We start from the raw sequence: 15,559 nt of genomic DNA on the forward strand, positions 1-15,559 counted from the left end.
CTGGTGCCATGGATGGTGCTGACATCCATGCCCATCTTCCTCCACTTTATATGGGACGCTGCCACAGCATGGCTTGACAAGCGGTGCATCAGTGCACGCCCGGGATCCGAACCTGCAAACCCTGGGCCACTGAAGCGGTGCGCCACCGGGCCGGCCCTAAAATTTGTGTTTTTTTAAGGGATCACCAAGGGCAGGTTTTTATCCATATTTTAAAATTTAACAATATATTATACACTTGTTTCCACATCCATCGATATAGTTCTATAACATTATTTCAAATAACTCTCTACTACTATATTAAAAAAAAAAAAGTGCTGTGATAGGCTTTCTTGCTCATACATCTATATACAAGTCCTTAATTATTTCCTTAAGATGGCCAAGGAGTACAATTACACATCTTTAAAATCAACTTTATTGAGAAATTACACATTTTTAAGGATTCTGATATATATTGCCAAGTTGCTCTTCACAAAGCCTGAACTAAATTATACTCAAATTTGCAGGGTTTCTCTTGCCACACTGTTGCCAAAACATGTTATGCACTAGCAGGTTTTTCTTCTAAAGTTGGTCGGTTAAAATATAGCATCACATTTGCTATTTGCAAATAGCAAATGCTAATTTGCATTTTTAATAACTAGCTAGGTTGAGCATTTTCCATGTTCATTAGTCATTTGTATCATTTCTACTTTCATTGATTTCCTTTGCCTTTTTTAACATAAAAAATAATTTCATTGCTTTTTCTAATTATTAAAGCATTATATAATTCGGCACATGTGTGTGGTGATGAGTTGTAATTAGTGTTTGGGTGGTGAACATGATGTAATCTATGGAGAAATAGAAGTATAATGATATACACCTGAAATTTATACAATGTTATAAACCAGCGTTACTGCAATAAACAAAAAATTAAAAAAAAAAAGAGTTGTCGGAATATAGGAAATTAAGACAAAATATATTAAGTAACATGTTTTAAACTTGGTTCCACTAAATATTGCATGCTTAATGAATCCTCTTGGATATGATATTTGCAATGTCTTCCTTTAATTTAATTCTTCTAAGGATAAAGAACATTCTTTCCGCCTGTATGTAATACGTACATGCTCATCTCCTAATAAATGCTTGCATTGTCTGTAAAAAAAAAAAAAATAAATAAAGCATTATATTCTCACTGCAGAAAATTTAGAGAATAATAAATATAAAGAAGAAATAAAATTTAGTCAGATACCCACAGTTAACCATATTGTGAATTTTTTTCCAGATAGAGAGGGTTAAAAACAGATCACATATTTAGAAAACCAAAATAGGATCATGCTCTATATTGCTTTATACACTGCTTTAAAATGTATTATACAGCAGGAATTTTCCTATGCTATTAGGTATTGTTTTAAAAACATGATTTTAATATGTGCAAAAATGTAGTTACACCATCATTTACTTATAATTGCCCTAATTTAGACATTTAGGTCCTTCCAATTTCTTGCTTTCATAAACAACAGAATAGTAAACATCTTTATCCTCAAGTTTTTTTCATTTTTTATTATTATCTGTAGCATAAATTCCTGCAGGCAAAATTTGTAGATAAAAAGACAAAGAATTTTTTAAGGTTTTTCCATACCTATTGTCAGACTCTGTTCCAATGGACACTGCCATTACCATATAAAAAAGTACAGTTTCTTGACACTCTTGCCAAACTAGGTATCACAATATTAGGCGAAATAAGGCGTCTTATTGTTATTTTCGGTTTTGTTTCTTTGATTACAAACGAGCCTGAGAAATGCATTGATCATGTGTCTTATTTTTCCAATCCGACAGGCGGTGATGGCGGCTGGAGGAAGTGTGTTCTCTGTGCTTGGCGTCTTCCTCCACGACTTGTCATAGAGCTAGGCACTATGTTTTTAAACCATGTTTGTTGTTTAATTAGAATTTAAAATAATTTTAGTAATATTAATAGCTTTAGTTAAAAATCTATTAGTCTTTTTTGCCTCCAGCTTTGCCCTCCTGTGGGTCACTCTCCAAATATCACCAGAGTGATCTTTCTAAAACACACATCTGATTGTGTCACCCCTCTGCCTAAAACCTTCAATGGCTCACTATCACCTTTAGGATAAAGTCCAAGCTCGGTGGCCTGACATTTGAGATCCTTCGTGGTATTACCTCAACCTTCCTTTCCAGCCTCATCTCCTAAGGATCCCCCAGACCTCACCTCCCTGACCCCACAACTAATCTCTTAGCTACACCAGACCCTTATTTGCTATTTCCCATTCAAATGTAGGGCCTTTACCCACACTGTTCCCCTTGCCTGGAATCCCTTCGCCCTTCTTCACCTGCCAAAGCCTTCCTGAGCCTTTGAGATCCCGCTTAATGTCCACTTTCCTGATTTCCCAAAGAGAACTTTGGTCCCATCGCTGTGCCCCCATAACACAATGTCCACACCTTGGCGTCAGTTTGTTTGCGTGAGTTCCCAGTTCCTCCACTATACTCTGCCTCCTTAGGGGCAGGAACTTAGTGCTCACATCTACCGCCCCAGCGCCTAGACTCGTGCAGGCAGAGAGTTAGGTCTTCATACATGCTTGTTGTTGGAGAACCGTGTCTCTCGGGTAATTTAATATTTGATTATAGAGCGCACACTCTTACATAAAAGCTGTCATTGAAGATGTATAAATTAAAACACACAACTTCTCATCAAAATGTCTCCCAGGAACAGCTGGGTCAGAGCAGTTGGCTAGCTGCTAAGGTGTTTAATAAAACCCCAGTTAATTAATAAGAAAAAGATTCCTTTGTGGTTTGCTTCACAGTGGAGGACAGCCAGAAGCTCATACTGGAGACAGATCCCGGCTTCGCTTCAGGTTTCCTTCAGAACTTTCAGAGTTAAGAGAGTTACGGGGAGATAGTGCTGTTTCTGACCCAGAACGGGCTACTGAAGGGCTCCCCTAATCCCCCCGAGTCTGGCATGCCCAGCCCTCCACACACTCTTGTAGGGATGCTGAGAGAATACATTAATTGGTGTAATATCCTTGGAGAAAAATTTGACAGTATGACAATGTCTCACTACTTTGACCTCACATCACACCAGAAGGAACCTAAACTATAGAAATAACAGCTCAAGTTTGTAAGGATACACATATGAGGATGAGTTGTTAACTGCGTCATTTGGGGAAAGAATAAGCATTATGCTGCATCTAGTCATAGAATCCAAGCAGATGTTAAAAAGAATAAGGTAGGGGCCGGCCCTGTGGCTTGGCGGTTAAGTGGACGCGCTCTGCTACTGGTAGCCCGGGTTGGGATTCCGGGCGCGCACTGACGTACCGCCTTTCCGGCCATGCTGAGGCCGCGTCCCACATACAGCAACTAGAAGGATGTGCAACTATGACATACAACTATCTACTGGGGGGCTTTGGGGGAAAAAAAAGGAGGAGGATTGGCAACGGATGTTAGCTCAGAGACGGTCTTCCTCAGCAAAAAAAAGAGGAGGATTAGCACGGATGTTAGCTCGGGGCTGATCTTCCTCACACACACACACAAAAAAGAATAAGGTAGATCTGTATGTTATGAGAAGACAGTGAAATCCTGTATAGGATTCCATTTTGCAAAACAACAACAACAACAAATTATATACATGGATGTATACACACTCATAGAGTTTGTAAAGGTATGAGAAAAGATCTAGCAGGATACACACCGAACCTCTGGGAGAGAAGTGTTTGGGAGATGAAGGAGTACCTTCACTTTTTACCATCAAAGCTGTGGGTTGTTTCAGTTTTTACCAGCGTATATTAATTTTGTAGTTAAAGGGAAGATAAACAAAGCCAGCTTCCAATTATCTTTTCAACCTTGACTCACAGGACTTCCTTATTCCAGGGATAATCGAGTTAGAATAACCACTAACAATGTAAATTGTGTCTTTTTAAGCATATCACACGCACTGTATGTTTTGATTGTCACAACAAACCCATGATAGATACCATTATTATCACCTCCATTTTACGTCTCAGGAAACTTGGATTCATGAGTTCTGGTCTTGAATTTATCGAATTCACGAAGAAAAAAAATCACACCCAACATTAGAGGAAACACTAGAAATAGTAAATCGGCCCAAGCCTTCTGGGGAGCAATTTAATAATACATATTAAAATTCTTTAAAATCTACATCTTTTTATCCTAGCAATTCCTTTTTTAGAAATTTATCCCAAAGACATAATTAAGGATGTGCAGAGTTTCAGCCACAAGGATGTTCATTTAGAAGATGCTTATGATATTGAAAAATTGGAAACCACTTAAATATCCAAGAATAGAAAATTACCTAAATAATTATGTTCCATTCGTATGAGAGAATACTGTAAAGTCATTAAATAGTGGTGAAGAAGAATATTGAATGACAGGGAATACAGTTCATGATGCATTTTATTTATTTTTTTTAATTTTATTTATTTATTTTTTTCCCCCAAAGCCCCAGTAGATAGTTGTATGTCATAGTTGCGCATCCTTCTAGTTGCTGTATGTGGGACGTGGCCTCAGCATGGCCGGACAAGCAGTGCGTCGGTGCGCGCCCGGGATCCGAACCCGGCCGCCAGCAGCAGAGCGCGCGCACCTAACCGCTAAGCCATGGGGCCGGCCCCATGATGCATTTTAAAAAATAGGTCACAAACAATGTGCATTACATGAATCCATTTTTGCTTTAAAAAAATGAAAGAAAAAAGAGCATATGTAATATATACGAATAGAAAAAAAGTGGAAGAAAACACACCAAGATGTCAGTACCAGTTACCTCTGTGGAGTGAGACTACCAGAGATTTTTTTCATTGCCTCCTTTTCTTAATTGTATTTTCACAATTCCCCTCTGCAAAGTGTCTTATAATGAAAGTATATCACTCTAAATAAGACAAAATTGTATTAATTTTTTAAAGAAGACTCATCTCCTTGCTCTTCCCCTTGAAGCAACTTTTGTGGTCCTGTCTTTGTGCCTTCCTCCCTCCCAGATCCCTGCCCTCTCCATTCCCCTCAAATCCTGCTCCTTCTGCAAGGCCACCTCCTCCAGGAAGCTGGCCATGATCTCTGCAGTCTTCTGGGACAGAATTGTCATGTGACACTTGCTGCCAAAGAATGCTGGGACGTGGCTCATCAGCCCAAGAAGCTTAAGGTATCTACAAAGTGGCTGCTCAGTCTCTGGTCTTTCAAATAGATCTGGCTGCCTACACCGCAGGTATCTGGGGGCCTAGAAGCCTAGCAGCCCTCAAAGCCCCTGCATCTGGCTCTCACTCGGGGGCTCTCCCACTTGACCCGTCTCACTCTGTTCTTCACGCTCAGCTCACGAATCCCTCAGCTTTGTCTCGAAGCTCCCAGCAGCACCCTCTGGGCTCGCCGTGTTCTGACCACTGCTCTGCACTCTGGAACACCTTCTGGTTGCATTGATGCTCTGGGTAACAATCAAGGCCACCTTCCCTCGGGTCCTCAAGCCCTTCACCAATCAACCGCACAAAGTCGGGGGATGATAACAGCTATAGCTCTCATGTACTAACCACCTACTATGTGCTAGGCCCTCTGCAAGGTGCTTTACAAGCCAATCTCCTTTAATCTGCATAATAATCATAACCATAGCCGCCCTGTACTGAGTCTTTACTCAGCTCTTTACATGCACTCCCATTCTCCAGACTATGAAAAAGAGGCTGAGAGCGGTAAGATGAGTCCCCAAAGGTCCCAGACCTTATAAGGAAGGGGTGGTGCCTCATCTCAAACCAATCTTTGTCTCAGTGCCAACTTGATGCTTACCTGGTACCCTATGCTGCTCCTACAGCCACCCTATGGGGTAGGTGTGAGAGATGAGAAAACTGAGTTTCAGCAAGGTTAAGTCACGGTTCAAGGTCATTTCAGCTGAGCATCAGAGGGGCCTGGGAGCTCGGCTGTGGGCAGACGCTGGCCTGCGTGAAGCTCTGGATGAATAGGAGGCAGAGTCTGGTGTGGGTGAGGAATGGGGCTGCGGTCCCCCCGAGGAAGGCAGAGATCCAAGGCTGGGCTCAGGACCTGGCAGGAGAAGTGAAAGCTGGGAAAGGAAGCTTCTCAGGGCTCCCCTCGACCCCAGAAACACCACCTACCTGTCTGGAACAGCACAGCCGTCCCTGGATCATACCTGCCACTGCTCCCCTTGGGCTTGGGCTCAGGACCATGCGGGGCCGTGTCTGCTGAGAGGGGCAGAGGTGGGCAGCTCGGATAAGCTAAGGCTGTCACTATTCACTTGCAAGACCATGAGCTGCCATGAGCAGGGGCAAAGCCTCATGCCACCTCTCATCCATTGGGGGCATAACAAAAAATCCAGGTGATGGATCCTGGGTGCATGGTGAATCTGGGCCCCATAGTTCTTGGCTCAGGTCCTGGCTCTGCCACTAGCTTTCTCTGGGACTTTGGGCATATCGCTTTCCCTCCTGGTGCTGTAACAGCCCCCCTTGGGGCTGTGGAATGATGGCGTGGGGAAAAGTGTTTTGAGAACTGGAGTCAAGAATAGCTGATGCAGCCGTTCTGGAAAACTGTCTGGCAGTTCCTCAAAAAGTTAATCACAGAGTTACATCTGACCCAGCCATTGTACTCTGAGGTATAGACCCCAAGGAAATGAAAACGTAAGCCCGCACAAAAACTTGTACATGAATGTTCATAGCAGCCTTACTCCTAATAGCCCAAAAGTGGAAATAATCCAAATGTCCATCAGCTGATGAATGAACAAACAAAATATCCTTACAATGGTAGAATATTATTCAGCCATAAAAAAGAATCAAGTCCTGCTACATGCTACAACATGGGTGAACCTTGAAAACATTATGTTAAGTGAAAAAAGCCAGGCATAAAAGGCCACATATCGTATGATTCCATTTATACGAAATATCCAGATAAGCAAATCCATAGAGACAGACAGTGGATTAAGGCTTGCCTAGAGCAGGGGAAGGTGAGGAGAGTGACTGCTAACGGATACACATCTTTTGGGGTGATGAAAATATTCTGGAAATAGTGGTGATGGGTGCACAACCTTGTGAATATACTAAAAACCCCTGAATTGCACACTGTAGAAGAGAGAACTTTATGGTATGAGAATTAAAAAAAAAGATAGCTAGCATTTACTTGGTGCTTACTCCTACAAGCTCTGTGCTGAGCTCTTCCTGTGTATTACCTTATTCAATCCTCACAACCACCCTGTAAGGGAAGAGGTCTCATTGTCTCTATTTTGCAGATGAGGAAACTGAGGCAGAGAGAGGTTTAATAACCCTCCCGAGGTTGCACGGCTACGGTGCTCTGCACATGCCAGATGGACTGCAAGCGCCTCCTCTGAGACCCCACGGTACTTTTTATGACCTTTCCGTGTGACCAGTCTCACTGTCCCTCTCCCCTACTAGGCCATGGGGACTGGAGAGCAGATGTCTTACCCACTGACTCCCAGCTCGAGGCCTGGCTCACAGACATTTATTGAATGGACGGAGAATTGTGCTATCTTTGCCCTCGGCTGGTTTGCAGAGAAATCGACTTTTCACAAAAGCACAGCATCCACTGTGAAATGTTAAGGCTGCCAGATGCCGCTTCACACTCACCCTGAGGTTGCTGAGACGCGAGGCAAGAACCACCTCAAATTGAGACAAAATGCATTTGTGGTTTTGGAGGAAAGTCGTTAGTCGTTAGAAGACAAAGTCTGTCTTCCAAGGCCAAGGTTGCTCCAATTTCCTTTACTTAAAGTAGAAAGAAGACAACCTCTGCCCCGAGGAGTCTGGGCGGGCGTGCAGGAAGGAGCGTTTTTGCTGAGTATCCACCACGAACTGCAGAGGAGCGCAGAGGGGAGACGGTGGGAGCCAAAGCAAACATTCTGAAGTCCGAGATAATGGGAGAAGGTGGGAGGAATGGGAATAGGTTTGGAGGCCAAGCAGGAAACAGGTCTGAAAGGAAGGGTGGGAAGGCAGGAAGCTTCCCACTCTTTTGGGAAAAGATGGCCCTCCCGAGTTTTAGGGGAGGTCCCGGAGGAGCCGGGGCTGGCTGAGACAGAATTGAGCTGGAGTCAGCTGGGTCCAGCCCACGTGACTCCAACGGCCTCCTCTTGGGCCTCCCTGACTCCAGCCTCACGACCTCCCTGTCATCCTGCATTTGAGCCCTAGGGATCCTTCTAACACAGAGATTGTCCCATCAACTCCACTGCTCAAAATGCTTCCATGCCTCCCCACTGCTTGTAGTTTAGAGAACCTTCCAGATGAGGCATTCCAGGTTTCTGTGTCCACACACTGGCCCTTCCATGTCCATTCACTTTTCATTCCCCCGCATCTCCGTGACATCACCCTGGGATTTAACGCACCAAACTTCTCTCTCTTCCCTAAATGAACTCTGTCTTTTGCGTTTTTTATATTTTCTCTCTTTCACAGGTACGTCTTGCCTCCTCAAAGGGTTCCTTGAGGGACTATTTTCTCCACTTCTGAGTCTCCCTCAGTGTCTAGCCCAGGGCTGGCTATGGACCGAATGCTCGGTAACTGCCAGAAGAGCTAATCAAGCAGCCAGAACGGTAGATAACAGAGGATTCTGGACAATTAATCTGTCTGGTCAGCTCTTACGCAGCTTGATGACTTAGGTGGCTTCCCCAGGAAGCAGGCTCTGAGAAAAGGATTGGGGTTCAGCTGGCACATTTGGGAGGTGAGCACCAACATAAGGTGCTTTTTTGAGCGGGTACCATTCCAAGCAATGAGGACTCCATCCCTCTGGGGACTTCTGGGAAGCGGAATGAAACACCTCTTAGAGTGGTTCCTCTCCGAGGGGCAAGGAAGCTGGGGCATTTGCCTGCCATCTCCCATTCGTCTGGGTTGAGGGCGGTTCCCGGGTGTTTACTCCTGGGCACCTGTGGCCTGCTCCTGGAGTCACAGCTGCTTGCAGCAGGACCCTACGGGCAGGATCCAGACAAGCGGGTGGGGATGGGTGGGGCAGCGTGGGGGCTGCCAAGCTTGTCAGTCTTCATCTCCTAATGTGGGCCCTACTCTCCCAGCCGCTGTGCCTTTGCTTGTGCTGTTCCCATCCCTGGACTGCCCTCCTCCAGGCCTCTTCTCCACCAGTGGGTGAACTCCTATGCCTCCTTTGTGGCCCAGCCAAATGGGCTTTCTCTGGGAGGCTTCTCCTGACAACCCCCAGAGGAGTCAGCGCCTCTCTCCTACCGGCTCCTGCAGCACCCGCCCTCTCTTATCACTCTGTGCAATAGCTCCCACGGCCCGACCCTCTTTTATCACTGTGTAACAGCCTGTGGTCTCGTCTCCCTGCCCCTCCGGACTGGGAGCTCCTCAAGGACGGGGTCTCCATCTGGTTCGTCTGTGTCCATAGCACCCAGCAGAAAGAAGGTGTCCAGTGAGTGAATCATTGAATAAATAAGCAACAATAATATCAAATATTTATTGAGTGCTTACTATGTGCTAGACTCAGATCTAAATTGTTTACTTGTGAGGACTTATTTAATCTACACAGCCACCTACGAGGGAGGTGCTATTACCATCGCCAACTTACAGAGGAGGCATCCAGAAGACTCGTGGAACTTGCCCAAGGCCCCATAGCTCTAGGTGTCCAAGTGAGAAATGATGGAGAGGACCGTCCCCAGTCCCTCAGGAGCTCCACCACAAGCCAGACGAGGGCTGGAGACCGTCAGCTGGCCCAGGGCTCCTTGAAGCTGCCTTGGGCTGGGAAAAGGTCTGTTGGGAAGATGGTGAAAAGTGGGTCTGCAGAGAGGGGCCTGGAGCCTGCCCAGCTGAGAGCCAGTAAACCTGATCAGGGCTTGATAAGCAAGTTTCAGAGGAGCTGGACGTGGGGTCCTTTGAGGAGCAACCGGGTCGGGGTGTGAGGGGTGTCAGGCCACATGATCACCCAGAGGGCAGTAGTGACAGCAGACTCTCTCCCAGCCACAGCCCCTTACAGGTTTCTAAGCTGTTTCTTATCCATGATCTCGTATGCTCCTTGCCTTGCCCCGAGGACACCGGAAGGTATGGCTTGGAGGGGTCTGTCCAAGGTCACAACCAGAGCTGGGACTTCAAATTCTGTGTGTCTGACCCCGAGGGCAACAGTCTTTCCATTGTCTCCCAGTTCTCAGTCCTGTAAAGATGGAGCTTGTGGAGCAGACCTTGCTTTCCTTGAGGGTTAGGGGGAGAGTAGGGGAACGAGAGCCAACATTAAGTCGGGCTCTCAGTATGTACCAGAAAATTCTCATTCCATCCTCGTCAGAAAAGGATCAGTACTCCCTTTCAAAGTTGAAGAAACTGAGACCCAGAGAGGTTAAGCAACTCAGCCAGAGACACACAGCAAGCAATTGGAGAGCTAGGATGGGTCCCCAGTTTGATCAGGCCCTAAAGCATAAAGTCTAGCAGGTAGATAGGAGAAGAGGGATTGGAGGGATTGTAAATTAGGTTTTGCCAAGTTGGATTTGACAACTGCCCTGCTTACCTACAATCGACTGATCTATATGCAGTTCATACCCAGAGATCCTTCACATCACAGGAGACAGGCTGCCCGAGAGACCTGTGACTCAGACAATTCGCCAGCAGCAGGCGTGAGGCATCCAGTCAAGGTCGTAAGAGGAGGACGCCCTTTGCTCCCGTGTCCAGAGCAGCTGAACGGACTGGCCACAAACATAGTGGTCCCTCAGGGTGGTGCCTGAAGAGATGCTCAGGCTCTGTGCAGCTCCTCTAGGGGTTAGGGATGGGCAGAGATGCGCGGAGGCATCTCAGAGGACAAGAAATGATTTTGTTAGCTGCCGAAATCCCGACTGTTCCATGAAACTTTATTTGGCCTCTGGGGAAAGAACTAACTGTGATCCAACAAGGGCAAAAGCATAGATGAAGAGGAAAAAAACCTCGTCTCTTAAAATTCGAAGTCTTGAAGGTGCTTTCCGGAGATTGCACTGAGATAAATTCAAAGGTAAAAGAGACATCCGTTCAGAAAGGATGAACGTTTTGTGGGAAGTACAGGGCAGGTTTACGGAAGATGTTTTTCTAAGCATAAGAGTAAGCTTGCAGTGACTGTTTAAGTTAGCTTTTAAGGAGAGCTGGAATTCTCCTTATTATATTAGATAGGGTTGGAACTAACAAGGAATCCCCCATGTAATTAGAGTGGAATACACAAAACAAATACCAAAGATATTTAAAAATTAAAGGCCAAAGGTTACCATTGGTTTTTGTCTTTGCAGAGTTTTCCAAACACACTCACTTCCATTATATCCCATGATCTGCAGAACTCTCATGTGGCAGAAGAGAGGCCGGCATTACACTTTTTATTTTTTAAAAAACTGCCTTTCTGAGATAGAATTCACATACCACACATTTCACCCATTTAAAGTGTACAATTCATTGGTTTTTAGTATATTCATAGAGTTGTGCAACCATCACCACTATCTAATTTCAGAACATTTTCGAAAATAAACCCTGTTCCCATTAGCAGTCATTTCAAATTCCTTTTTTCCCCTGGCCCCTGGCAACCACTAATCTACTTTCTGTTTCTATGGATTTACCTATTCTAGACATTTCATACAAACGGAATCACACAATATGTGGTGTTATGGACTGAATCGTGTCCCCCCCCCAAGTTTATATGTTGAAGTCTTAACCCTCAGTCCCTCTGAATGTGACTTTATTTGGAAATAAGGTCATTGCAGATGTAATTAGTAAGATGAAGGTCATTAGGGAGGGCTCTAATCCAATATGACTGGTGTCTTTATAAAAAGGGGGAATTTGAACACAGGGAGAACACTCTGAGAAGATGAAGGCAGAGATTGAGATGATGCTTCTACAAGCCGAGGAACGCCAAAGACTGCCAGCAAACCACCAGAAGCTAGGTGAGAGTCATAGAACAGATTCTCTCTCGCAGCTCTCAGAAGAAAGCAACATTACTGATACCTTGATCTTGGACTTCTAGCCTCCAGAACTGTGAGACAATAGATTTCTGTTATTTAAGCCACCCAGTCTGTGCTACTTTTTTATGGCAGCCTAGCAAACTAATATACATGGTCTTTTGTGACTAGCTTCTTTCACTTAGCATAATGTTTTCAAGGTTCATCCATGTTGTAGCATGGATCAGTACTTCATTCCTTTTCATGAGCGAACAATATTCTATTGTATGAATTCTATTGTATGGATATATCACATTTTATTTATCCAATCATTGGTTGACGGATATTTGGGTTTCATTTGCTATTATGAAAAATGCTCCTATAAACATTCATGTACAAGTTTTTGTATGGACATATGTTTTCACTTCTCTTGGGTCTATACCTATATTTCTGTTTTACAGGTATGGAAACTGAGGCCCCACAAAGTGAATTGCCCCAAGTTACCAGCTAGAATGTGGAAGAACTGTCCCTCTAACCTAAATCTGTTTGATTTCAAATTCAGAGGTCTTTCAACTATATTAGGCTACACACACTCACACTCATGCAAATTCATTCACACAGACAGACATGGCACCTGCACAACAAATTTGAGCCCACTGCTTTACCCAGTGGGCTCAACTTGCTCAACTTGCAGAAGTTGAGCAAAAGCAATCAAACAGAAGTGGTATGTTGCTGAGGGAGATAAATGAGACTCCTAAAGAATAAATAAGTCAGAACATTGATTTGAATATTACCGAGGGATAGACCAAAAACATTTAAGGGGGTATAAAAAGGTTAGTGGAGAGCAAATGGCCCAAACTTGGCCTTCAGTAGTGTGCACACAACTTCTATTGATCGCGACGAGGTTTCTGAAAGCGAATGCATTTTACCAGAAGAATAGTACGCAAGTCAGGGATATTTCTGTGAAGAGAGCCGCATTTGAAATCTGTATAGGGCTCTGCTCTAACCATCCAGTTACTCACTGAGGGCAGAGAAGCTTACATAAGCAAAGTTGCTTATGATCGGGTGTTAGTGTAGAAGATTCTATTTCACTGTTTCTGTGAGTGAGCAGGATCAGAGCTATTCTGAGCGGCCTCAAAGGAAAAGCGCCAGAGATCATAAACAAAGAAGTCAAGCGTGTCCAGTGGCCATATCAAATGTGACATTTGTGAAGAATGTGTGAACATGGTATCTTTCAAGCTGCTGATTCTTTTAAAAAAATAGAAAATACTCCTTCCCAGCAACAATAGCATTCACTACAGTAAAACCTAACATGAGGCAAAGTAATTCAGGACATAAAGAAAAAAGTAGCATTTATAGAAGTGCGAGATTCAGCCATTCATTTAAAAAATATTTATTTTTGACGCTCTGTGCCTGTCATTCTGTCCCCACTGTTTTCATTCTGTCCCTTGCTTCATTTTTTTCTCACTTTCTTATTGCTCCCTAAACAGATATTATAAGTGTATTATTTACTTGCTTATTGCCTGTGATGGTTAATTTTATGTGTCCACTTGACTGGGCCACAAGGTGCTTAGACATTTGGTCAAACATTATTCTGGGAGTGTCTGTGAGAGTGTTTTTGGATGAGATTAACATTTGAATCAATAGACTGAGTAAAGCAGATTGCTCTCCATAACATGGGTGGCCCTCATCCAGTCAATTAAAGAGCTGAGTAGAATAAAAAGACTGAGGAAGAGGGAACTTGGGCTTCCTGGCTGCATGAGATGAGATGACAGGTTTTTTTCCTGCCTTCAGACTAGATCTCACACCATCGGCTCCCCTGGTTCTCAGGCCTTTGGACTCAGACTGGAACCTAATTCACTGGTTCTCCTGGGTCTCTAGCTTGCCAACTGCAGATCTTGGGACTTCTCAGCCTCAATAATCACATGAGCCAATTCCTTATCATAAATCTATAGATATATAGATATAAATACAACTTATTGGTTCTGTTTCTCTGGAGAAACATCCTTCACATATTGGCCCATCTCAATCACTAGTCCTCTAATTGTCTTCCACCTAGCATCCCAGGTCCTTCTCCTGGCTCCATCCCTTACCTCCTGTGCATTGAGACATCCTTGTCTCTTTGTGCCATTGATGGTTGTCCCACTTCAAACTAGACAAACATCTAGAACTATGTAAGGCCAAGTGTGTGAGGAATATGGCTGCTGTCTGGAGCCTCAGCTGTTAGGCACCAATGTTCTTGGCTACCGAGTCCAGCACACATTGAGCCCAAGTCCCCTGTCCCTTTAGATACCACAAGGCGGGGAGGGGTTAGCTCTGATTTGGGTTAATCCAACAGTTAATGATGCATATTGATAATGGTAATGTTGGCTAACCTTTATTACCCAGTTCTTACCATGGGCCTGCACTGTGCTCAGCACTTACACAAACACTCTCTGTTAACCTTTACAACAATCTCATGATGGAAGTATTGTTATCGTTGCCATTTTACTGATGAGGAAATTGCTGTTGAGAGGACAAGTCACTTGCTCAAGGACACACAGCATGCAAACACTGGAATATAAACCCTGGATTATCTGAGGCAGAATCTAAATGCTAAATTGGTATATAGTGCCTCCCTGTGCTTCTGAGATGAATTAGGTGCAGTCTTGCACTCCACTCCCAGGTATCAAAATCTATATTAGTTTCCTATTGCTGCTATAACAAGTTAACACAAATTTATTATATTACAGTCCTGAAGGTCAGAAGTCCCCAAGGATCTTACTAGGCTAAAATGAAGAGGTCAACAGGGTTGCATCCTTTCTGGACGCTCTGGAGGAGAATCCATTTTCTCACCTTCTCCAACTTCCAGAGGCTGCCTGTACTCTTCGGCTCATGGCCCCTTCCTCCATCTTCAAAGCCAGCAATGGCCAGTGGAGTCTTTCTCACATTGTATCACCCTGACCTTCTCTTTGGCCTCCTTCATCCTGTTATAACACTCTCTGTGATTACATTGGGCACATTCAGATAATCCAGGATAATCTCTCTATTTTAGAGTCACTTGATTAGCAAATTTAATTCCATCTGCAACCTTAATTCTCCTCTGCCATGTAACCTAACATATTCACGTGTTCCATTAATATCTTTGGAGACCATTATTCTGCCTACCACGGGGAGCTCAGGGTCTGGGTAGGATGACAGGCATGGAAACAGATCCTTCAAGCTGAGGGGACCCTTAGGAGAAGGAGGATGTGCTGAGTTCCCATGGCCTGAAGTCAAAGCTACTCTAGTTAATAATATCTGTCACCTGCTTTTCTCCTGGACTCCTGCATCAGCTTATTCATTAAACAGTCCGCTCAGGGACAACCTACAATTCCTGTGTCTTAGAGTTTTGTCTTCTCTCTCCCCTTGGTTGATATCCAGGATGTAAGTGATTTTGGTTGTTGCCTCATCTGTTGGTGATGGACATGGGGGAAGGACCCTGGGGATGGCATTTGTGTCAGAGACAGAGATGTCTATAAAGCCTGGGTTCTTTCATGTTTGTGAGTGGGGTGTCTCAAGATCCCAAAAACTCTGATGTTTTGAGATAGGAAGACAAATCTCAGGATAAACAGCTCCGAGTTCAGGACAAGGATATAGTGGAACGCTGACAGATGCTGTCTGTCACTAGATATTGTCACAATTTGGGGAGGGGGCTGAATTTTGGGGAAGAGGGATTATGAGCAGTTGGAATGGAGAAGTTCTACTTTTTGTCCTGTTTTTAATAAT

This window comes from Diceros bicornis, chromosome 28 (assembly GCF_020826845.1).
Source record: "Diceros bicornis minor isolate mBicDic1 chromosome 28, mDicBic1.mat.cur, whole genome shotgun sequence".
Taxonomy (NCBI): domain Eukaryota; kingdom Metazoa; phylum Chordata; class Mammalia; order Perissodactyla; family Rhinocerotidae; genus Diceros; species Diceros bicornis.